A 26287-nucleotide genomic window follows, 5' to 3' on the forward strand; every position below is an offset into this window, starting at 1 on the left:
CCTCTATCTTTTTGCTTGCAAAATAAACTTATGACATATGGAGCCATTGGGAATCAAATCAACATGCAGTTCCACAATGTCATTCCTACAGACTTGCTTTACAAAAGAAAAGCACACTTTAAATGCAGTTTTCATCTGAAATAACTTGACGTTATTATGCACAATTAAAATAATGTTTTAGAGCTCACACATCTCCAAACAGTGCAGTTAACATCTCTAGAGACCTGTGATGATACAAACAACATTAGTGGCCTAAATGGCCTAAAGGACAGGTGATTTCATCACTGAATGCTATAATCTGCTCTTCAACTTGCTGGTCTAATATCAGTCACTTTCATTTTTCATCCTTTTCTTTGCACTTGACCCCTATCATGCCCCACTCGCTAAATCCCCACCCTTCTTAAAGTCACTACTTGGCAATACATCCCAATTTGATTCTAAAACAAACAAAAATCAATCAATCAACTTAACCATTTGGTTTCACAGCAAGGCAAATAATCCAGCACTACATCAAAGCAACAAGTAACAAACTTGAAAACTGCGCAGGTTTCAGAATCAGAACAGAGCAAAGAACAAGTAAGGTCTTATTGCCAAACAGTGAGGAAAATTAATGAGGCTTTCAAACACCCAACTGGCAACGTTACTGTGCTAAAAGAATGTAAAAGAGGGGAAAAGACCATCTGCCTGCCAACTAAGAGTGCTCTCAATCTGGTGCTAAAAACTTCACTGACTACTGGGCTTGAAATTCAGGTATTAAAATTTAGGGGATGTGTTCAGGACTTTTATGAAATGAATGTGATTTACACCAAAGAGGCAGACAGTGATGTTTTGTGTCCTCTTCGACTTTTAGTACAAGCTTAGCAGCAAATGTGCTTTTTGGCCACCTGTAACCTTTCTAAAAAAGGAATGTTTATTTGCAACAAACCATAAAAAAGGACAATACTGTGGTCACCCTGCAGTGCTAGGCTGATGCCTCTTACCTACTCTTATATCAATAAAGACCAGCTGGTTGCCAAGTAAATTGGTATGCATGTTATTTTAAAACAAGGGACAGTCCTTCTGAGTCCCTTCTAGATCACATAATTTGGGCGCAGATCTCTCTTATTCTAAAAATACAGAGTCTTTTGGACCTGGTGTTTTGGTTTGATTCAATATAAACATGAGGGGCCAACTGAAATAATAACATTTAGCAATAACCATCCATAAATCTTAAAGATATTACAGAGTTGGATATCATTATCCCTAGTTTGCAGATGAAGAATCTGAGGCATAGAGAGGCAAGTAACTTTCCCATGGTCACTAAGTGAGCATGTGGCAGAGCTGGCGATAAAAACCCTACATCATTTGCTTCCCATTCTGGGATGCTTAGCTCCACCACAACTAGCTCTGGGTTTTGAATTTGAATACTGCTGAAGATCCCAGATGTCCAGATGCAGCGGTTTGGCTCAGATTTCCATTCTTATCCTGCACATTTGGAAAATGCACATTGATGGGCTGATCCTGGAAAGTGCTGTGAGCATGAGAGCCCTCACAGAATCAGGATTCAGCTGGGAAGCCACAGGATGGAATTCAGAGCAGACAGCAGCACAAACTGTGAGCGAGCCAGAGGGACTGACTTATAAAAATCTAATTCCTGGGGGGGTAATGTGAGAGCCAACCACTCCTATCTGAGGGGTATAAAAATCCAAAAAGGAGAAAGAGGTGGCCAAAGGGCTGCAGGAAGGAGTGATAGGAACAAATTAAGAAAAGGAAAGTTTAGGCTGAATGTCAGTCAGACGGCATTCACAAACGACAAGGTTTGCTAGACTGCCGAATGATCTCCCACAGGACCTGATACAAGCTCAATCATTTAAAACTAACACTAGAAAATACACTGTCGGGAACAATCCTGCCTCAGCAGAGGGATGAATTGGATGACTGAACAGCTCTTTTCTAGCTCAGAGTCTTACCAATTATTTTATGATTCTCTGATAATCCTTTTGGGGACTGAAAGGTCAAACATACTCCATGCAGCTCAGTCTGCACACCAACAGAGCAAGGTAGAAATTCTCCCTGAGCTGTATGTTCCTCAGGGTTTCAGAGTGAAACCCTTTCCCAGAAAAGTAGTTACATCACAAAAAACCTACTCGCTACATGGAGGCGTTGCTGAATTGCAATTTACACAGGATGCAATTTGGGAGGTTTCATTCATCTTCAATGTGGGGTAAAGTGTTTATGGTGGAGTTTGCTGCAAAGCTGCATCTAGGCTCTGGACTAGGAAAACAGGTTCTGATGAAAAACATATTAGCATGCTTTCTAGACCAATAGCACTGGCAGGGCTTAACCCCTTTGAAAATGTTTTAGTGGATTGTGATCAAACCCAACAGTTCAATCCTGTTTACACTGGTGTTTAAAAATATGATGTTTAAAAAAATGTAACACCACATTTTTAACCAAGATCGCTTTTCCTAGTCTAAACATGGCCCAAGCGGGTCCCACCACATATGAAAATTTGCAAGGCACAATAAAAGATATTTCCCCAGTGAACGACTAATAATAATCCTATCCTGTCCCCCTCCCCCATCTCAGTAAAACAGGCAGGTCTACTGAGGCCTAAATGACACAGACTATATTCAATTGGCATGAAGGGATATAGCCTCACTTCCACAGGTAAGGCTTTAGCTCCCATTAGGTCAAGGGGACAACCAGAATTTTGCTGAGGAGGCGGCCACCGCCCCCCTCCCTGCTGCCCTATGCCCAATAGCGAGCTCTCCCCTCACTACTCCCCTACCCCCATTTCTGAGCTCTGTGATCTCTGCATTATACCTACCTCCTCCACACACAGTCCCCTTAGGCTGCTCAACCCCCAGCTTTGCATTGAAGAACACCTTCTCTACCCTGCTGTTTCTCCTTTAGCTGCTTTCCCAGGAAGCACCAACAGCCTGACTCTATGCCTCCCAGCCTCCTGAGGAACGGGGGTTCCCAACGCCCCCAGGCGTTGACCAGAAGGGCTGCAAAAGTGGCTTGACACGTGGGCTCACAAGGCCATTCAAACGCGGCCTGGTCAGGAACCCAAGCAAGCAGGGAAGGGCGGGGGTCACGACTCTGGCCTACCTCTGGCCCCCATTAGCACGAAGCTGAAAACAGGTCTTTAGACACCCCAGTAGTTCAACAGTCGTGTTCCCTTTAAGCTGCGGGCAGCAGAGCTTCATACGTGATTAATCAGCCCCACCCAGTCAGTGAGCTGCATGGACCTGGGCGGGACTCATTAATCGCCAGTCAAGCTGTGCTACCATGCAGCTTAGAGGGAACACTGTTCAACACCCAAGAATAGCTGCCGGCAGCTCACAATGCCTGCAAGGTTAGGCAGGCTGGGAGACTTCTGGTTAGGCCTGACATCCTATTTGCTGCTCTCCCCACAGCCCATCCTGCCAGTGAAGTAGGAGGTAGCACCTCCGGTCCTGGACCCGACATACATCAGGCAGAGCAGGAAGGAGCATGCCCCAGTGCTAATAACATCGAACAGACGGGGAAGCAGCAGCAGCCAACACTGCTACAGGAAAGGAGAGAGAATCCTGCAGGGCCCTGCCCATCAGGTGCTTCCCCTATCAAGGGGCCAGGAGCTTATCTGTTCCCAGCAGTGAGGATGGAGGGGAAAGAGGATAAGGCGGTGAGGAACATTACCCACTTCCAGCCCACAGGAGAAAACACCGTCCAAATCATTTAGCAGCTCGCAGGAGAAACAGCCTGACCGGGGTGGTTCAGTTTTTGCAGTGTGTGTCTGAGACAGAAAGGAAAACAAGAGAACTCCCAGCAGAGTGCAGACCCATCACGCCACCACCTGCACCGTTGCGAAATACAGTGACCAATGAGTTACCTGTTGGCTCTCCGGCCTCTCCGCTGCCATGGAAGAGTTAGGTCCAGCCCTTTAAGCCCCAGGAAAGCTCCACAACAATGGCAGTGGAGCGCAAAACAGCACTGGTTTTTATTTCTTGAGCACGCGTAACTTTCCCTTCAGCAGCAGACAAGCATTCAGCCTATAACTGGAGGCCACGTGATAGGTGTGGCATAAAATCCTAGCACACGCCAACAAGTCCATCTGCCCCAGGCATTGAAAACAACAAATTTGCATCTTTTCAACCTTAACCAAAGTTTCACACAGCCAAATGAAACTCTCTCATGCAGGTGGCCAGGCTATCAAGCAATACATCCATCCCCCGGAGAAAGGCTCCCAGCCCATGGCAACACACATTCCAGCTGTACTGCAGCAGATGTGCACGTCTCACGTGGCTAAATAAATTAAGTAAATAAATAATGGTTTTGTTAGAATCGCTCGCTTTAAAGCGACTACTTGCTATCGGCTCCAGATTTTGTTGGACATCTACATATCCACCTTCTGTTTAAAAAAAACAACACCAAACGCTCAATTACCACATCAGATGCAGTTAGCTATGAAAACCAATGTACATTCGCACACAAGAGACCACATTAAATGAAAGCAAAACCGTTAGCGGATTGTGCCAGAAAAATTACCTGTTCTTTTGGAACATAAGATAGCATTCTCCGGTATCGTATCTATGCTGCACACAAAAGATGGGCTGTTACGAGGGATGTTAGACGGAATATAACTGAACAGTCGCCTGAGCGCATCACATTTTAGCAGTTATACGACTTTTCGATAGTCCCCAGGGCGGGGCCGGCAGCCAGGGCACTCCAGCCGCACTCCCAGGGAGCCTCCTGCCACCCTGGGCTGATGCCTCTCCATGAGCCAGTCTGCAAGGGGAGCCAGTTTAAAAACCAATTCCCTGCACAGACCAGCTCTTGCCTGCTGCAGACAGAGCCGAGGCTCGCCGCAGACAGAGGCTGCTCCGTGAGATGCCAGAGCAGCCCGTCTGCAGGGAGCTTGGACCACTTCGAAAGACAGGGGCTGCTGCCGCAGAACGACCTCTGTCCACAGAGAGCCCACCACAGACAGAGGCTGCTTCACGGCAGCAGCCCCTGTCTCTGAAAGAGGTAGCGAGGAAGGGAGGAGAAGGCAGGCAGCTCTATGGAGCCAGAACTGGGGAGAGTCGGCCTGCCCCCAGCCTCAGTAGGAAGCAGCAAGGAGAGGGGGCAGATGAATCCGGATTCAGCACATGCAGAGAGCCAGCTTAAAAGCCGCCTTCCTGCGCGTTTTGTCTCCTGCCTGCCCCCCTCATCCTCTGCGCTGCTGCCTCTCTATCAGAGGGGAGGAACAGCAGGCAGATTTGATGCTCGTACTTGCTGCCTCTGATACAGAGGCAGTGCGGGGGGGGGGGGTATTCGACAAATTTAACCAATAAACCCAGGCTTCTCGGTTAATAGTGTAGTTGTCTACACATTGACATGCCTCGTTACAACAAGGTCTGGTTCAGAGCCTGATCCAGAACTCTTTGGACTCCTGGAAACATGAGGAAGTGGGTCTGGCCCACGAAAGCTCCTCATCTAATAAACCATCTTGTTAGTCTTTAAAGTGCTACATAGTCCTGTATTTTGCTTCAGCTACACCAGACTAACACAGATACATTTCTATCACTCTTCTCCCACTGACTGCAGTGGGCTTTGGATTGGGCCCAAAGCAAGGAGCCCTCAAGAAATTGAGAAATGTTAAGGTCATTGTGACCATCTAGTCCTGCCTCTGGAGTAACACCGGAATAGTTCCGTTCTTGGGGAAGAGGACTTCCAGCCTCTGATATTTTCAAGTCCTCCTCAAAAGAAGAGCCGACTAACAAAGTTCATGGACACTTTAAAGCCAGCTGGACCTTTGCAGCGTGCTCTTGCAGAGCCGTGAATGGGAAACATCCACATGGCAGCCCACTTCAAAGTCAAGTGAGACAGGGCATCATGGGAACATGAAGCCACTGAAAAGAGAGGCTTGGCAACACTTTTATAATCTTTTTGTCCTGAAAAGAGGCTCAACAAGCAAGAAGGCTATAACCTAGGAGACTTAATGCTCTGGAGAGCTCTCGCTTTCATTTTGGGTTGAGGATCTCGGCTAACGGAGCCAGCAGCTTGTTTCCAGTTCACAAACTACGCACGCAAGCTGGATTTCCACTCTCAGAAAGGAAGAGTGGAAGGGAAATAATTCAAGTGATCATGCCCTGGGAGGCTTTGTCTTTTTTTTCCCCATGTTGGCACATGTCACTAGACCCAAAAGCCAATATCAGAAACAAAGAATGTGTCCCGTGACTCACTGCTCACCAGGGCTTGTTACTAGGACTGCAGGTGTGGAGGAGTCTACGTGATAGGGAACGCAAGATTCTCCTGTCAAAGAAAACAAGGAGGACTAATGCTAGTTGTTCTGTGAGTAATTTGGGGGGAATGACGTGCACTGAGTTACAAGCAGCAGACGTTGGTGAGAATCTGGGGGGGTTGTAAGTATGGCTACATGGATGTGGATTTCAGAGATGGGCACAGCCAGAATTAACTAGATCATCTTTTTTAAATGGCATGCATCTGTCCTTTCTGTCGTTCTGATTTTAAAAAAGGGTCATTCCAAGAGGAAACCACTCAATGGGAGCTGCACATCAGAATGATTTTTTTAAGGTATTTTTTTATGTGCATACAACTCATGCATGGAGGCAGGAAGCATTGTTAAATACGTCACACTCTTCTGGTTCAAAGCACTTCAAACAATCTCTGATTAATCCTCACAACATTATTATTCCAATTGGGCAGATGGGGAAGCTGAGGCAGAGCTTAAGTTGTTTGTCCAAGGCAACTGATAGACAAGCATCTAGAAAATGAGTTTTCCCTTGTAGTTAAACAATCAGAGCACCGTTCAGTCTCTCTCTCTTTTTCCGTATGGTTGTTAGCATGCAGCAAATCATGCAATAGCTAAACGAGATTCTTGACTGATACCTCCAGACTCCAAGCAGAACTCGTAACACAGTACTTTTACTGTACAGTTCTATAGTATGTCTGAGGCCAAGACCACAAAGTGCTTCACAAATCCTAGTGACACAAGCTTTGCAACACTTCTGACAGGCAGGTATTGTTTATTCTACTGTGGGAGATATTTGAGGCACTAATGGGTTAAGTGACTTGCTCATGATCACGCAGCCATCCTGTAGCAAAACCAGGGCCAGATGCACCACCCAGGACTCCCAATTCCAAGTCCTGTGCTTGACAGATGAGTCCAGTCTTCCTCCTCCTTCATTCAGCATGCTAGCAGATCTCTATGAAGTTACCTTGCAATCTAATGGCCAAATGTCGTGTTCTCCAGGCTAGGGATGTTAAATATCGGTCAACTGAACAGTCGATTAACCTCATGAATTCTTATGGGTTAGTCAACTATTCTATAGTCCCTGGGGGTGGGGTCAGAAGTCAGTGTGCTCCGGCCCCACTCCTGAGGAGCCCCCTATCACGCCACGCTGCTGCCTCTGTATCAGAGGCAGCAGCATGGGGTGCTAGGTGGGAGCTGGTCCACAAGTGGTGCCAGTTTAAAAACCAGCTCCCCTCACAAACCGGCTGCCTGTCGCCCTGTGCTGCTGCCTCTGATTCAGAGGCAGCAGCATCCCCTGTTCAAGGGAGGGGCTGAGCTCCCGAACCCAGCACAAGCTGGAACTGAACTGGGCTGCCTGCCCGCCTGGCTCCTAATAAACTTTAAATTCAGAGCTACAGTGGTGATAGGTCCCGGACCCGGCATGAGCCAGGACTGAGCTGGGCTACTGGCCAACCTGCTAAAAAATTTACTGACAGGTGGGGGTAGGCAGGAAATGTGTGTAGTCTACAGCATTAACCTATAAGCTTTTGCTTATTGGCTTATCAGTTAATCGACTAAACTATTACATCCCTACTCCAGGAAACTCTATTTTCCCCATGTGGGATGACGCTATAGTATTACAGTAAAAGATGTTCTTATACAGACTCTCAAAAGCTACATACACAAACAAATCTGAAGGAATTAAATGACATGGGGATATATTATTTTATTTTTCTAAACAAGCTCTTGGCTAAATGTTGAATGAATTCAACCTGGACACGGCCTTTTTAACATTGTTAGTCATAGTTGCCAACAAGCTTAATAAAGCTACATTAGAATCCGTCTCCCCTAACTCTAAAATCAATTCCTCCTGTCACAGAGTAGGAAAAGCTAAAGCTGCAAAGATACTGTATGGCTCCTACTGCTCTCCATACATAAACACACACAATGCTCTTTGAGATACCGTAGTCCTGTGAAAACAATTTCCATTAAATGCCTCCAACAGCTATGAGAATTTTATCTGAAGGCAAACAGAAGACATTTAAAAAAAAACATGAAACATTATGGATGGATGTTTGTACTTACAGTAAAACCTCAGAGCTATGGACACCTCGGGGATGGGGGTTGGTCACAACTTTGAAATGTTCATAACTGAACAAGGCAGTACGGGATGCTCCTCAGGGCAGGTTGCTCAGAGCAAAGGATCACAGCTTAGCCTGCAAGCTTCAGTGTCCTCATCTCCTACTAGTAAGTGGCTGCCCGGACAATGGCAGCTGGTTCTAAGTCCCTGGCTGCAAGGGTGATGACTCTAGCACATGGATGATCCGTGGCAAGGGAAGAGCTGAGGGATTTTATGCGTGGAAGGAGACTCAGGGTTGGGAGGATGAGAGCGCTGTACAAGGGCACAGGATATGGAGAGGAGGTGCTTGGGATGTAACAGGGGGCTCCAAGCTGTGGCCAAAGGGTTTGGAGTGAGGGAGCGGGTTCACCACAGGAGGTTAAGGTGGAGGTGCGGGGTCTCGCAGGAGTTAGGGTTCAAGCAGGAGCCTAGTACTGGTATGTGGGGCTTAGTAGGGAGCTAAGGTGGTATAGGGGGCTCAGGGCTAGGACAGGGGATTGGGGTGTGGGGAGTTTCCCAGGGCAGCTCCTGTTGGAGGGGGGCTGAAACAGATGGCTCCATGCTGCCCATGATCATCTGCAGGCCCCCTCCTCCACAGCTCCTATTGGCTGGGAATCGCAGCCAATGGGAGCTGAGGGAACAGAGCTTCCCATCACAGTGAAGCAGTGTCAACAGGGGGGAGAGCCATCTCTTTCTTACACGACATAGGCTGCAGCCCCCTAAAGTCTCCCCCAATCATGGCTGCCCCACTGCGTGGCTAGGAGGAGGACAGGTAGCTGTGACTTGCCTGCTTTTAAGACGCAACAGGCACAATACAATATTTTCTGTTTTGTTTTGTTTTTGGTCTCCGCTGCTGCTTGACTGCTAACTTCCAGTTCCCCATAGCACCTGGTTGACCAGTCAGTCCATAGCTCTGGTATTTGTATCTTTGAGGTTCTACTGAATTACAATACCATCTGAAGGCCCCAACTGAAAATGGGCCCATTTTGTGCTAGACACACAGTAAGAGAAACATCTTTCCCTAAAACAGTTTGTGATTTCCACAGACAAGACAAAGGAAACATTCTTATCCCTATTTTACTGGGATGGGAAAGAGGAAAGATATTGAGGCACAGAATGAAAAAAGGCTAGATTCTTCATTCAATCTGTCCTCCTCTTAGAACTGGTTACAATTCCCTAATCCTGCACCATCCTGACTTCCGGTTAAGTTACAGCCAAGAAAACAGCTCTGATTTATGCCACTGGAATAAGCATATCAGAGAAGTAGCCCAGCTTTGTGAAGTGCAGCCACAAATGACAGCTAACAAAAATATTTTTGTTTAAACAAAACTCTATGCTCCTTTTACAGTCCGTCATCTGGCTGGGCTCAGCTAGAGCAAACAGCTCCAAGAGGAAACGAAACAGGAGCTATAAGAGCAAGCGTTGGTAAGTCATGCTGTCTGAGCATGGATGGTCTCTGTGGATCCTGAGCACAAACGGATGGATGGTTGGGACTCAAACCTGACCTATTGCTAAGAGGATTCAAGGCGCTGTTGAATATAAACAATGGTATCTGACAGATTCCTGTGGCATCTTTTTCCACAAGTGCTGCGTGTATGTATATTGCACCAACAAAAGGCAGCAGACAGAGTGACAGACATAGGACACGCTGCACCATAGTGGCAAAGTATAATAACTCCAGAATAAAGTGCCTCCTACCCATTACAAATACCACAGGATCTTACTCTGCACACAGAGCAAACCACACCTCAGTTCAAAGTGTTCAACCCTTAAACAAACAGGCAACTAGATTGAAATGTGGTTCTTATAAATGCCATTGCCCCTTAGACTAATTACTGGGCTCAGAAGTGTGGAGTTCTTTCTCCTTCTGCTTTGCTAGCCCACAGCAGGGTGCAAGCCTTCACACAGCATGAGCAGCTGATGCCAAGACCTAGTGAATGGGGGCAGCAGGAAACCTGGGTTCCATGCTCCTCTCTGCAGCTGACTCATTGGGACACTCTGGATGAATCCCAGGCTGCCAGATTTTGAGAACTGGCCATCAACTTTAGGTGCCCAACTTCAGCTATTGAGCATGATGGCCACAGACGCCCATACACACAGCACTTGCAGTCGGAGACGTACATCCTCAGCACTTCTGGCAGTGGGGTCCTCATTATCCAAACTGCACATCCAACACTGAGGCAGCACCCAAAATGTCTCTCTGTGAAAATGAGCTCATCTCCATTGCTGTTAGCAGAAAAAAGGGAATCGATGGACCTGAGGATCTAGGTTGTACAATGAGAATTGAAAAATCCATCTGTCACCAAGGTATGGGAGTCACCGGGCCCTCATCTGCAGTCAGATGTGACTCTCAGCCAGCAGGTAAAACAGAAGGCTCATTAGTCCACAGGGACACATCATAGAACAGAATTGTTAGCACAGTAACCAGAAGCTGGCCATATAATCCATCCTGAGGAGAGGGGCCTCAGAGCCAAAGGCCCCGCCCTCATCTCTGCACCTCAAACCAGCAAGACTAACACACTCTGAAGCCCACCCCAGCCCTGCAACCAGCCCCGCCTCCGGCCTTTATCCAGCTTCCAGAACAAAAGTTGCCACCTGGTTAACCGCTCCCCCAGGCTCAGGTTACAGAAAGCATCAGCCACTGTGTACATGGGGAAGTCTATCACACCAAAATTCCCATCAGCCCCCAGGTATTGGTACCATGCCCAGGAAACCGAGGAACACACAGGGGGTTACTACAGGACAGTAAAAATCACATGCAACATCACAAGCCAACAGAGAGAATACAATCACCACTTCGTCACACCATCCAGACTGACAAAGCATTTACAATACTGTACCTTTCACTGGAGGATGGTAAATATTATTGGGATTTAATATCAAACCACAAAATTGCTGCTTTCCTCCCTGAGTGCATATCGTACACCTCTCTATTGCGCAGACCTGAAGCAGACACAAGGGAAAAGGGATGCTGCAATAATCAACTCCAGCCTCCCCGATCTGTTTGTTCTACAAATGAAAGGAGTATTTGCTCAGGAAGCGGGTTTACAGAAGATGAAGAGTGCCTAAGAACAAATGTAATTTAATTATGGGTAGATGCAAGGAGCATGCTACACATTACGTAGATTAATTTATGTTCAGTGAAAACATAAGCAAATGTACTGCACAAGACTGGTACTTGGCTAATAATCTTCTGTGAGGGAAAGAGAAGGCAAAGAAAAGCTTAGAATAGCTCTACTTGTTTACAGAAAATTTATGTAAAGGTGATTATCAATTATTTTTGTAAATAACTACATGCATATTATATAGTATAATAGTATTTTTACAACATCTTTCACAAACTGTACCCAAAGAGGCTTATAGGGTTAAAAAATAAAGTTACAAAATTAAAAACAGAGTTTTTAATCACAGGTCTGTTTTTATCACAGATTTGCTATGTGATAGAGAGCAGACGAGGTGAGGAGGTAGAGAAAGTTTTCATACAGTCCAGTCCAGAAGGGGCTCCTCCACCAAAAATGGAAGGGACAGAGAGCTAAGCAGTGCCAGATGAGTGCTTTGATTATATGATTACTTGTAACATATTATTCAGTCACTACATGACCGTGCTGTAGAGAATTCCAGACAGGCTGTGCCTGTAAATGAACAAGGAGACAAAGCTGAAACTCAAGCTTTGGGGAAGTCTGTTTGATTGGGTCTAGGGTTGTCTCTGTTTTCATTAACAAAATCCTCCTATTCAAGATAGACATAGACCATGACAAGTGTTAAAATCAGTAGGGAAGTACAGAAGACAACCCAAGAGGGCTTTAAAAACCAAGGGCAATTTTGAACCAGATCCTTAGTTAGGGTTGCCAGGTGTCCGGTTTTGAACTGGACAGTCCAGTATTTGAGCTTTCTGTTCAGGAAACAAATTGAGAAAATATAAATGTCCAGTATTTTCTAAATAAGATGTCATGTAGATTGTGATGGAATGTCAAGTGTGTCTGGTATTTTTGTTGAAACCATCTGGCAACCCTATCCTTAGTGTAGCCCACAAGAACATTTATTCTCAACACATCCTATCACCACTTCATTCAGAGTAAGGAGAGCCACACCTGTTTTCATCCATGTGGTGCATCACTGGCCATGGCTTCTGAAAATTATTTTGTTATTGTAAGTATCCATAAGGCACTTGTCAGCATAATATCCGGGCTCATTTTACAAAAATATTTCCCTGTTATGAGGGGCAAACATCACAAGGCCCAAGCCAGGAACCTTCTGCCACCCAATGCTGTGGCCAAGGGCCAGGGGAAGAAGGAAGCATTTAGAGCAGCAGGGCTATTTACCCAGTCTGGAGGCAGGCAAGATGGCAGAGCCCCAACCCTGCTGGCCACTCTTTTGGTGGTGCGGCGGCCTGCAATGGCCACTCTGCAATATAGCGCTCCGGTGCGGGCTTGCTGCCCCCAGTGTCCACTTTCAGTATTATGTCCCTTCTCTTTGTGCCCCTCCCTTTTCTCATCCCTCCTCTCTCCCCTCCTTCCCTTTCCATGTTATGGAAAACAGTCCCATTCCTGATATTTTCATGACACAACCAAACCCTGACCTTGCTTTAAGTTTGGATAAAAGTAACCTTCATCCCAAATTTGGGGGTCCTAGCTCTTACCATTTAGGAGGAGTACTTGAATAAACAGACTCATAGATGGACTGGCAGACATTTCTAAACATACATACATAGATACTGAAATCCCATTCTGAAAAGCAAGGGGGAGAGAGGACACCCTTTTTTCTGGAATCTTCAATCGAAGAAAAAAAATAGGGTCTAGCTTTATTGCATTTTGGTAATTAATAGCAGCTCCTTTTTATCAATTAAATGTTGTTGTAGTTGAACCAACACAGACTGTGGACATGTTTGCTGCTTTTAGTCTTATAAAAGAAACCCAAGTTTTCAAAAAAGATCTTCCTACACAAGTGCTTTGAAGTGCTTCCTGCAGTCATGATAATCTGTTCCAGAAACTGGTCATAACAGAAAGCAGCATTTTAAAACAGCATATGAAATGAATTTGCAAAAATGCTTTCAGTTACACCTCAATAGCAAATATGCTTACTCTGTCATCTAGGAAGACTGACTGTGAAAAGCATGCATTCCCCCTCCCCACATCTATTGCCTTTTAATCATATCTATCAACTCAATTGTAACTGAGAAACATGCGAGCTTTGCTATTTAAATCAAATTGGAGATACCTAAATTATGCTGTTGCATTTTAAGAGACTCTGACAACTTAAAAAGTCAGCATCAAATCCTGCCAGCTTGACTCAGAAAACATCCCCATTTAAAAAGCAAGAAGAGCCTGAGTAAAAACGGCCAGATCTGCACACATTGAAAAAAGCCCAATCCTGTCCTCACACAAGTCAATGGACACTTTTCTATTTATTTCAACAGGTGCAGAGTAAGGCCCTTCACTTAAGTTACAAACTACACAGGTGTCATATCTGTAATAACTGAAGAGCTGAAACCTTATTTTCAACAGTCTACACTGGTCATTTAGGGTTGATTTCTGCTACCCTAACTCATACTTAATTGAGCATTACTACTTTAATAGTCCCAATGGACCTCAATGGGATGAATCCTCAGCTGACACAAATTGGGGTAGCTCCCTTAATGTCATTCAACAGTTAATTTGGTCTACTTTTATAGGAAAGTAAAAGTCAGCCAAAGTAAAATGACAGAATGTAGCTCTCAAATTTTTCCCACTCTCTTCCAATTTATCAGTCTGGCCAGTGAAACAAACAAGACTCATCCATTTCACTTCAGTTTCTAGTCAATTTCAATGGGGGTGGGGGAAGGTCTCATGCTTAAATGTTTGCAACTCTTGTACCTCTCTTTAAAAAAAAATGTTTCCATTGGCTTGTTTTTACACATCCTAATTTTGGAGGGAAAATGTGACTTGAAAGCATCCCTCTATAACCCCGTAACAGATAGTCCAAAGATTTTTAAGGACACATTTGTGTGACACTAGAGGCCAAAACTGTACTCTGGTCTCACCTCAAGACCACAGTGGGGTCATGCTAGAGTAAATGAGAAACGATTTTGGGCTCTAAAGCTTTCATGGATCTCCAAGTCCTTTGAGAGCTCTGTAAAAGGTCAGAGTACCATGCTGCCAGGAAACAAGTTTTCATTAAATGATAACATCTTCCTGAACTTAACACAGAGACTGTGTTACTTAAAGGAAGGGCCTAGTCCTCAGGCAAAGCAGTTATCATAGTTTACGTCAGCCCAGCCAACCAAACCTGGTATTAGATTCATAACTTTCTGAAGCACTTTAAGAATATTTTCCTTGATGCTAGCATCTACTATTCTTGATCTCCTTCTCAGGTAGTTTAGCTGAAATGATTAAGACACAAAATTAATAAGACTTCATGCATAAGGGCAGACCATTCACAGGACTCATTCTAGCTAGACATTAAGACTCAATCATTATCTTACACATTTGTCTTCCCGAGTGTTCATTTGAGTATTCATCAGTTAGAGGATGTGCTTCCCTGGCTGCAAACAGGTGCTCTGAAACTTCCCCAGCTCCAGCTCTGCTGAGACAATCCAGTCCTGATTTACAACACTTGCTGCTAGTCCAGTCCATACCCACCTATGATAATAGAGGGTGGTCTTCTAGCATGATTCTTGCTGTTCTAGTTCTTCCCCAGGCACATACCTCTGCATCTTAGTCTAGACCTGTAAAATTCCCTACTGTTGCATTCTTAGCCCTCATGTACCAATAACCCTCAATCTTGACTTATAAACTTCATTACTGTTCTTGCCCTTACCTTTCCTAGTTCTACTAAAGCACCTCAGGCCAGGTCTACACTAATGAAGAAAAATGAGAATAGCATAGCTGGAGTCAACATACTTTAGGCTGAACGTCTGTGGCATCCCCACTGCAGGAGTTTGATGGGAGAAACTCTCCATTGACTTTCCTTATTCTTAGCAACCCAGTGGAATATTGAGGTCAATGGGGCACCATCAGCAATCAATTTAGCAAGTCCTTACTACACCCACTAAATCAACCCCCAGGAGATTGATCTCCAGAGCATCAATCTCGGGGTAACTGAAGACAAGCCTACAGCTTTGACCTACAGCTCTTTGGTATTCCACTCCTCCACATCTTTTACAGATCTGTCACTATACCTCAGTCCTGACTTGCCAGCAACCTCACTGCCATTTACTGAAGATCAGCTGCTCTCAAACTTCATGTGACCCCTTTCTGACCATAAAAAAAAAATTACTGCATGACCTCAGAAAGCAGGACTGAAGCCTGAACAGGCCCAAGCACTATTGCTGGCTGTAGGGTTTGGGCATCTGCTTCAGCCCCAGGCCAGAGCAAATCTAACACCTGCCCTGGCGATCCCGTTAAAATGGGTTCATGACCAGCTACAGGACCCAACTCAGTGTAAGAACAGCTGCTGAAGGTTACTTCTCTGGGGGCGGGGGGTACATTATTTCAGGAATTGGAGACCAACCCCGCTTTCTGGGTTTCAGAGCCCAAGAAGGCATGTCTACACTGCTATTATTAGCCCACAGCACAAGGCCAAGTCAGCGGGCTTGAAGTTTTGAGACTCACTGCCACAGAGGGTATATTTGCAGTGTAGCCATACCCAGTGAGATCTACTGATGAAAACAGCTATGTAAGAGCGAGGTTTATTAGTCATGGTAAAGTCCGGCAAATCCCAATTTCCATGAGGATTCCTTGCTCACACAAATAGCCCCAATAAAATCAACACGATTGCTCACGGGTATTACTCATGTGCACCATTTGCAAGTTCAAGCACTGGATTTGCAATAAACAATTTAGATTTGCCACCCCAATGCACACTGTATTCGTGGAACTAGAACAAAACAATCACTTTATCCAGTTGTCTTTTTACATGATTTAGTAGTTTGGATGCCTTCGCATTTGAACTTTACACAGTGATATTTGGCAAAAAAGGCAGGCACTGAAGCTTCTGCTTTCTTAAAATTATTCACGCCAGCTATTCTCTGTAGCACTAGGATCATCTGTGAAACTGTGTTCAAATGAAGAATCGATAAATAAATATGAAGAAGAAATTTAGGGAAAACAAAGTGCCATTAACATTCCAAGACTATAATGAACTCATAACTCTCAAAGGCAATGCAGCGAAGCAACCAAAGACAAGTAGGTGTGCAGAGCTCATTCCAAATCTAAGTTGTTTTAATATTTCAAAGACACATTAGAGGAAACACATCACATTAGCTATACTGTGATGTATGGTCCTACAGAAACACAGCAGACTCCAGGAAAATAATTCACCAGGTGACAACTTCTATTGTTCAAGGGTGGACAAACTGGCTGCGTTAAAAGTTTTCCGTTAAAAGCATTTTCGGAACAGAGTGTCTAGATTGGCACGGACGCTTTTCCGCAAAAAAGCCCTGATCGCCATTTTCGCGATCGGGGCTTTTTGGCGGAAAACAAATCTGAGCTGTCTACACTGGCCCTTTTGCACAAAAGCTTTGCGCAAAAGGGACTTTTGCATGAACGGGAGCAGAAAAGTATTTCCACAAGAAGCACTGACTTCTTACAGTAGGAAGTCAGTGCTTTTGCGGAAATTCAAGCGGCCAGTGTATACAGGTGGCAAGTTTTTCCGGAAAAGCGGATAATTTTCTGGAAAAACTGGCCAGTCTACACACAGCCACTAAGTTTAATAAAATAAAAACAAGTAACACCTTAATTAGATTTTTATATATCAAGAATGATCCAGTCCTACTTCAAAATACTGGGCCCGATTCTGCACCCCTTTATCTAGCAGAAATACTACTGACTTCAACTGAACTCCTCTGATTTGTAGGCACGAGTGCATTGTGCTAAGGCACAGGACTAGGGCTCTGATAACATCTATCTGGGGTAGTCTAGACCAGTGTTTTGCAACCACTGGTACGAGTACACTTAGGGGTACTTGAGAGAAGTCTGGGAATATGTCAGCACAATTTAAATTTGTAGAAAACTAAATTTTTGTTTTAAGTTTTACAGCATTTTATTATTTTTGTACTTTTTACACCCAAAAATGTCATCGCCTGCCTGGCTACGATTAAGTTGTTTAAACAAATGTATTGCAATGGTAGAAAAAAAAATGTGTGTGTCTGAAAACTGTAGGTACTGAGGGTACTTTTTTTTTAAGGGGTACTTTATAAAAAAAGATTGAGAAACACTGGTCTACACGGTGAGGGCAAGGGACTGGACTCGATGAGCTCTCGAGGTCCCTTCCAGTTCTAGTGTTCTATGACTCAGGAAAGCACTGACTCAATAGAATTTAAGTATATGTTTATACATGTGTTTCCGTACTTCCCTGAACTAGCCTAGGAATCATGCATCTGGAGTCTAAACTCATCTCTGCCAGGAACTCCGTGTCCTGTGGCAAGTCACTTAGATTTCTGAACCATCAATGGAGCGGGGTGGGGAGTGGTGACAGGCGTCATCCTTAGCTCTTTGTACTACAATCGCATCAAAACCTCCCCACCATGACTCAGAACATGACTGTGCTAGGGGTCAGTTAAAAGGCTTGAATGCGTTTCTTCTCCATTCACCACCACTGATATTTTCTGGCTACCTGTAGAATACTAAACGCATTTTTTTAATTTTAGATAGTTAGTGACTAAGTAATTAAATAATAGGTTGAGCTGCTATACTCTGGATAAGCATCTCAGACTTCAGGCAAATGACAAATCTCCGACTTTTTTTAAAAAGGCGCTTGAGATGTACAGTGAACCCTGGAAAGGTCACCTTGTGGAACATGATATGGACTGACAGAACATATGCTGATTGCCCTGTATAATCCACCTGATTAAAAAACTCTCTCTGATTATAATTTACAATAAGGCTATTCTACACTACAGGGTTTTTGCGCAAAAACCTGCAGAGTGTCCACACCTCAAGCGCATTTTTGCACAAGAAAATTTACAGTAAAATGGCAGAACAGAGGGCTTTTTGCAGTATAGGTATACCTCTTTCTACAAGGAATAGCTCTTTTTTGTGCAAGAGTTCTTGTGCAAAAAGACGCTCAACAGTGGTTTCTTGTGCAAAAAAGCCTATCAGAAAAAGCACAGATGCTCTGATGGCCATTCCGTGAATGGCAATCAGAAATTTCTTGCACAAAAGTGTCCATGCAGTGTGGATGCTCTCTTGTGCAAAAGCACATCACTTTTGCAATGCACTTTTGAGGTGTGAATGCGCTTTTGCACAAGAAGTTTTTGTGGAAGATCTCTTCCGCGAATAGGTTCTTGCATAAAAACCCTGAAGTGTAGACAAAGCCTCAGAGTAGAAAAAGAGGTGGGATAAGAGGGAAAACCTGTAATCACTTTATTAAAGTTTTGAGACCTGATCATATCTCTTCTCCCTTCATACATGCAGGCTCACCAGGGCTGGTGACAGACTTAACCAAGCCCTGGGAAATGGGAGGGCAGGGGTTCAGCTCCAGGCCTCCCCGGAACAGGTAGGGCCTTGGGTGGAAGGGACAGGGCTATGGGCAGCCAGCTTTCAACACCAACTGGACCATGTCACACCTCTATTTGCCAGCCCTCAGCACTGCCACCTAGGTAAGCATCTCCCAGCCAGAGCCTGCACCTGGAACTCCAGCCCCTACCTTCCCCAATGCTCTGCTCCTCCATCTGCACCAGATCACAACCCAAACCCTCTGCACCTCCACTCTTGCACCCCTACCCCCCCAGACCCTGCACCCCACACCAGGTCACAACCCCCTCCCAGATCCAGCAGCCCCTCCTACACTCCTCCTCCAGGTCAGAATCTTCTCCTACACCCAGACTCCCTCCAGTACCCGAGTCCCCTTCCCCAAGCTCCCTTCTGCACCCAGCCACCATCCCAGACCCTGCACCCCCTCCATTAACATTATGAAAGAGTGCAGCCCGTAACCATTTAACAAAATTCTTGGAACTCCCCCATCACAAATTATTGCCTACCCCCGTTCTAGCTGATCAGTCCAGAATGATCCGCTTGCCATGTCTTGATCTACTTATACCAATGTTTCATTTTAGGAGACAAACAAGCTGAAAGTTAGCTGAATCTTTAACTGAAACTGCAATCTAAACAATTTATGTCTGCCCTGGAAACACAGCACAGCAGCAACTAAACCTGGACAAGAGCAGGGGGCTGGACTTGATGACCTCCTGAGGTCTCTTCCAGCTCTATGGTTCTATGAAGAGGCCATCCTTATTCAGCAACCTCCTGTCTTTTATACACGCAAAAACAAAAACACAAATCCAGTTTAGGTAGATCAGAAGAGAATTTGGGAATGGAGAGGGAATTCTGGGGTCAATCCCTAAATTAAGAATTCATATTATTCACTCAGCTCTTACTGTCCAGTTTAGAATATTTTCTATCTGATGATGGACCATGTAATCAAGGATCACTGCCACCTACCCAGTCAGGGTGCTGCTAGAATACTGCCTCCATTTCAAGTTCATATTATCTCTGTTTCTCTCGCTCTTCAAGTATTCCCAAACTTAGATCCCAGTCCTGTGCACTGACCCAAGTACAGGCAGCCACCTGTGCTCTCACCCCCTTGAAGGTAAGTGGATGCTACACAGGCACCAAAACCCACTGTCCAGATCCAGCTGTAGGAATGAAGATTCTGTAAAGTTGTGATCCTCCTTTATTAGAAAGCTTGTTCATCAACTCCCTCCACCCCAGATTGTTTTCTGTCCTGTGAGTGGCTCCCTAAGTGAGGTATCTAGCCCTGTGCCATTAATAACTATTATAGTCAATTCATAGAACCCACTATTTGATGAATGTTTGGTACCATATAAGCAACTTCCACTGGTATGTTTTGAAATGTTAAGTAAAATGAAAGCTATTTTTAAAACGTCTGAGCAACTTCCATTATCGTTGAGTGAATTATTAAATGCAAATATTACTGTTAAAACTAGGCACATGCAACATGTTACATCTAGAATAGCTAAAAAAACACCTTATGTCTATGAATGGATGTAATTTAGGCACTGATATATGCACCACAGCTCATCCAGGGAGTTTCACAAATTCACATTCTGTTTCCAGAGCTGGATTTTGCATCTTTGTTGGGTGCAAAAGATGTGTAAAATCTCATGTAGCCAGGCACAGTTCTCTCTTGACTACACAATACACATCTTAGGAAGCATAAATTATTACAAAAAGTGGCTTGGAATAAATTACACTGGATTAAGTACAGGCAGTCCCCGGGTTACATGGATCCGACTTACATCAGATCCCTACTTACAAACGGGGTGAGGCAATCCCGCACTAGCTGCTTCCCCCCAGCAGACCAGGGAGATGTGAAGCTAGCGCCCCCCCCCCCCCCAGCAGACCAGGGAGACACGAAGCTAGCGCCCCCCCCAGCAGACCAGGGAGACGCGGAGCGGCTTTTCTCAGCAGACACCTCAGCTTGAGAAAGGACTGAGGGAAGTGAGGTGTGGGAGAATAAAACTGAGCTCTGGAGAAATGTTTGGCTAGAGTTTCCCCTACAATATGTAACTTCAGATCCACCAGTTTCAGCAGGTAGCAAATGCATTTTGTTAAAAGCACATGCTTTTGCGCAAACAGAGTCTTTTTTTTTTTTTATTTTGGAGAATCGTGGCATCAGGGATCTGGAAGATATGAGCATCTGTACTTTTTGAGAAGAGAAAAGTACTTGTGGATAACCCACTCAAAGACCGCATGACGGGGCTCTACACACACAGACTTCAGTGGAACTGCTCAAATGAGCCAGGCCCGTAAGCAACATCTATGTCAGGGGCAGCCAAAATTACCATTAAAGTGTGGTTCACGGAGTCCTGCGCATCCCCGCCTCCAGTTTCTAGCCTGTTGAGGGGGAGTTCGAGACCCCTGCCTTGCAACTAGGTGGCAAGGAAAAGACTTCTGCCCAACCCTTTCAGGGAGAGGAGATGAGGCGTCTCTCAGGGCTTATGCCCTGAAGGGCATGCCTGCCAGACTTGAGTGTTCAGAAGGAGCAGGGCTGAAGCCCCAAACCCTGGCAGACATCTTCTGCAGGGCTGAAGCCTTGAGCCCAGCAGCTGCACTCTGGCTCTTGAACTTCTGAAGTTTGACCACCCCGATCTATGCCAAGGCTCAGACAAGGTGCTAAGCACCTCCTATTCAGAGTCATTTAGACCACCCCTAAAGAAGGGCCTGTTGGCACCTTGAAAGAATTTGGATCAAGCCACTGAAATTCAGCAGAATCTCTGACAGAGACCAAATACATCACAACACTTCTGCATTGTAAGCTGTTGCATTCCATCTAGTCATATAAGCTGGAACACTGCTGCACAGTGGATAAACTTGAACCTTTTGTAACTGGCACGTTGCATTGGGAATCCATTTTTGCTTGCCTCCTTCATATAACCTTACAGTCAAAAGTACATTATATTTTGAAACTAGCAAGTATAGAGGCATTTAGTCATCTGAATGATAAAAGGGGGGGGGGGAATCCCATACTCATTCTGCAAACCACTACTTAATGAAAAACCAATCAGATATTACACAGCCTTATCAAACACTCAGTGTGATCACAATCGATTTGGGAATTAAGCCCAGTAATCGGCATGATTGCTTGAGATCTTATAATGGTAAACAAAATACACATAGGCCCTTATCCAGCAAAACACTTTAATACCTGCTTAACTTTAAAGATGTGAGCAGTCCCATTGCTGAATTAGGACCATACTCTATAATTTGGTAACATATTTCATGCCTAATTACCCAACAGATTTGTACTGCTATGAAAAAAGTCATTTAGATCTTCACACATTCCATAACAATGTAATAGCTCCAACCCTTTAATGTTTGCACACTGATCAAGAGAAGTTTTTTCAAAGCACAAAATACTTCATGTGGTCATTGAAATATGCAAATATCTTTCTTCCAATGTCTGACAGACCCAATCCAGCAAAGCCCTAAAGGAAATGAGTTGCTCTTAGCTTGTGGGCTCGCTTCCTGAAGTCAGTGAGATTTCTTAGGTAGGTGAATAAGAACCTTGCTAGACTTGAAATGGAGGGAAACAATGAGGACAGAATACTCTGCATTACAGGCTACATCTAGACTGCAGGTTTCTTTCGGAAGAGGCTTCTCAGGAAGAGATCTTCCGGAAAAAAGTCTGTTGAAAGAGAACGTTTACCCAACAAAAAGGAGAGCTGCTTTTTCAGAATATAGCGTCCCATCAATGTAGACACTATCTTGCATTTCAGTTGTGATTACTGTGGACGGAGTGGCCATCAGGGCACCTATGCTTTTTCCTGGAGGCCTCTTCTTTCGAAAAAACACTCTCTTCTGTGTCCACACACGCCTTTTTCTGAAAAAGCTTTTTTGGAAAAAGGCTTCTTCCTCGTAGAGAGGTTTACCACTGTCAGAAAAACACCTGTGTTCCTTCAACAGAATAACAGTGTGGACGTAAGTGTAGTTTTTCTAGAAAAACGGACGTTTTTCCGGAAAAAACTATGCAGTGTAGACATACCCTCAGTGGGACTAGAAGTGTAATATAATCAAGGTAAACTCCCACTCTTGTGCATGTTCCATAATTTGCAAGACAGAAATAGGAAGTCACGGTACCATTCCCAGAAAGCTACAGGAGTCTTTCCTTGTGCAGGTAATACTCTCATCTAACTAATGAGAATTGTGATTAAAGAGAGGATGAATGCACCTATCACACAGAATATGTACCTGCCAAGAAAGAAAGACAGAAAGAAAGGAACTACAATATATCCATAAGCTGTGATGTTATCACACCTTGCTGTACACTAATGTTTGTTTTTTCTTAGAAGTGAAACAGGAAAAGAAAAAAAAGAAAGAACTGGCATTTTGTTCCCAATACAGGCTAAATATTCTAAAGTGCAATCTTCAGTCATGTTAAATGTTTCCAGTGGGGCCACCTGAACAGTGCTGTAAAACACTCTGAGATGGTCTCTTACAGTAAATCAGAATAATGCGAATTGGAATACTGCAAATTGACAACCGCACAGAAGGTCAGCAAAAGGTCTATGTATCTCTTAAACAATATTTTGAAATCTTCATGAAACTTAATTGTTGAATGGGGCACAGGGGCAAACTTTACCCTAAGACAAGCTTTCCAATTATCTCCAAACTTATCTGTGCTTGATTTTAAATGCCAACTTCCATCTTTTTGTTAAAATGTATCAAATTGTACTGGATTTTGAGCTTCTTCAGTTGTAAAGCAAGTCTTAAAATAAAAAAAAAATATTAGAGGCAGATTATCAATTTAAAATTGGCACCATTTTTTTGTGAAAACAATTCTCTCAAACCCAAAACCGATACAAATTGTGGAATCATTTCTAATACATATTTTAAGAAATAAACATCCCTCTTCATTATTGGAAACTTAACAGTACAGCTTTATGAACCTATGAGTGGAATCAGCTATAAAACTTATATAAAACTAGCTTCATTGACTTTTTCCTTTGGCCAAATTGAGGGAAATGCAAAAATTAAAAAGAAACAGTGATATACATTTGGATTTGTTTGTCACTTAAAAGTATCTAATAGTTCTAGTAACAGGTAAATGTGTATTTGCCAAATTATTCGTTTATACTGGTAGTATTCCTTTAACCGTGTCACATTCCATTTTATAACAAAAGGTATGTAAAATCATGAAAAGATTCTAACTAGTAGGCAAAGAAAAGGTTAAAAGTGTTTAATGCACTTCTTAAAAAAAATCTGTATGCCTGATCAATATATTTCCCTAGGTTGAAAATAAATGAGTTCTCCTAGGAAGTAAAGGACAGAACAATATGTCCATTTCTCTTTCTAGTATGAAAAGTAGTGATGAAAATTACTTGGAGGTCATTTGTATCAACAGCAGACCAAACCTAGGGCTTGATCCTGCTCAGTGAAATCAATGGGGTTACGTCTAGACTGGAATGATTTTGCAGAAATACTTTTAACGGAAAAGTTTTTCCGTTAAAAGTATTTCCGCAAAAGAGCGTCTAGATTGGCAAGGATGCTTTTGTGCAAAAAGTGCTTTTGCACAAAAGCATCCGTGGCCAGTCTAGACGTGATTTTGCTCAAGAAAGCCCCGATCGCCGTTTTAGCCATCGGGGCTTTTTTGCGCAAAACAATTCTTCCCTGTCTACACCGGCCCTCTGGCGCAAGTATTCTTGCACAAGAGGGCTTTTTCCCGAGCGGGAATGTGAAAGTATTTGCGCAAGCACTGATTTTGTACATTACAAAGTCAGTGCTCTTGCGCAAATTCAAGCAGCCAGTGTAGACAGCTGGCAAGTTTTTGCGCAAAATCTTGCCAGTCTAGACGCACCCTTGGGAGTTTTGCCTGGCCATGGACTTCACTAGGAGCAGAAGAGAGCCTCTGGACTGGTATATTAATAAATAGTTCTGCAGCACCTAGCTGTCAGCCTCCTTAATAGGAAGAAAAGAGGCTTTGCAACCAGATGATATCACTTTAACCCAAATCATTTCATGAAGAAATGTATGCATGTTACAAACCAATGTGGTCATAAGCTTCCTATTCCATGCTTCAAATACTTATCTTTTGGGGAGATCTAACAATGAAAGCTTTGACCATGCAACTTTTACTCAGGTAAGTAGTCCTCATGATCACCCATGGAACTACTCACCTAAGTGGGGGCTGCAAAATGAAGCCCTGAGAGAGCTGGTAGAAATACCCAAGGCAGAAACCCATACACACAGTTCCAAAGAGTGGATTTCTTTGTAGTATTGTTTGATACTGCCCCCTTTTGCCCAACAACAAATCAACAGCCTAGACACCAGACAAAACTTTACATGACATGCATTTGCTTTCAATAAAACACGGTCATGCAAATGATCACATTTAACCCTGACATTACCACTTTCCACTCTAAATAGAGATGATTAATCAGGATTAGATAGCACAGGTGTCCACTGCTCATTTAAAACCTGGGTGCAATGTGCCAGGGAAAGATCCTTCTTAAGATACAAAACCCTTCTGCAACGTCCTTCAAGAACATTTCCTCCCTTCGGTCTAGGATCCGAACCTGCTTCAATTTAAGGGATTAAATAGGGATGTCAGCAGATAGTCAAGTAAATGCCTGAGCTTATTGGGTAATCCTATCGACTACACACTCTCCCCCCCCCCTCCCCCACCACCACCTTTGTTGCCTCAGAGGCAGGAGCCTCAGGAGACGGGGTGCCAAGGGAGGCTGCCGCAAAGCAGACTGTGTCAGCAGCAAGCCTGGGTCCACCGTGGACAGAGGTTGATCCATGGCAGCAGCTCTACGCTGCTGCCTCTGTATCAGAGGCAGCAGCGCAGGGTCGCAGGTCTGCACGGGGAGCTGGTTTTTAAACTAGCTCCTGCCTGCCACCCCGCACTGCTTCCCCTAATACAGGGGCAGCTGCACAAGCTGGCATGGAGCTCCCCTAGAGTGGGGCCAGAGTGAACTAGCTGCTGGCCCCACCCCCAGCGACTATTGAATAGTCATGTAACCTCTAACATTTCATGAGGTTACATGACTACTCAATTACATGATATCTAACATCCCAAGACTTAAACTGGAATAATACCTGAGTAAAGACTGCAAGAGCTGAGCCCCAAATTCACTACATGGAGCCAAAGTGAGACAAGACCGGCAGGGCGCCTTTTTACATTAAGCATTTCTCTCATGTTATTGAAGCATGGTGTCTTTTTAGGCTGTGTATATAAACTGGTGGGGTCACCTTGTTCAAGTTATTCCCCTCTGCTGATTCCCCTTTTCCCAGCACCCACTCTCCCTCCCCTTAAAGCTTTTGATTTCCAATTGCAACTCTAACTTTCACCTTTTCTCCTCTCTGGTTGTCTGAGCTGCTTTCTGGCAAGGGCAATCATGATCAATTTGGACCAACCTAACAGTGGGAGATGGGACAACAAACAAAGCCAAAACTCACATTCTGCATGGCAGGCGCCCGCTGCACTACCTCAGAATTAACACGTCCCTGACAGCCTGAGGACAAAAA

The 26287-nt window shown here is 44.3% G+C and overlaps 1 protein-coding gene across 6 annotated transcripts in view; it reads right to left on the reverse strand.

The window, feature by feature from the left end:
• The window catches only part of SEMA5B (semaphorin 5B), a 372195-nt gene that overhangs the window by 343545 nt on the left and 2363 nt on the right, over positions 1-26287 (reverse strand). Inside the window, exon 1 of one of the 6 annotated variants that reach the window (XM_075933115.1) lies at positions 3857-3958. The exons of the other annotated variants lie outside the window; for them this stretch is intronic. The gene's annotated coding sequence lies outside the window, so the exon portion shown is untranslated. Of the gene's footprint in view, positions 1-3856; positions 3959-26287 lie in introns of those variants that run through there. 6 annotated transcript variants of the gene reach the window in all.

The sequence above is a fragment of the Pelodiscus sinensis genome, chromosome 7 (genome assembly GCF_049634645.1).
Source record: "Pelodiscus sinensis isolate JC-2024 chromosome 7, ASM4963464v1, whole genome shotgun sequence".
Taxonomy (NCBI): Eukaryota; Metazoa; Chordata; order Testudines; family Trionychidae; genus Pelodiscus; species Pelodiscus sinensis.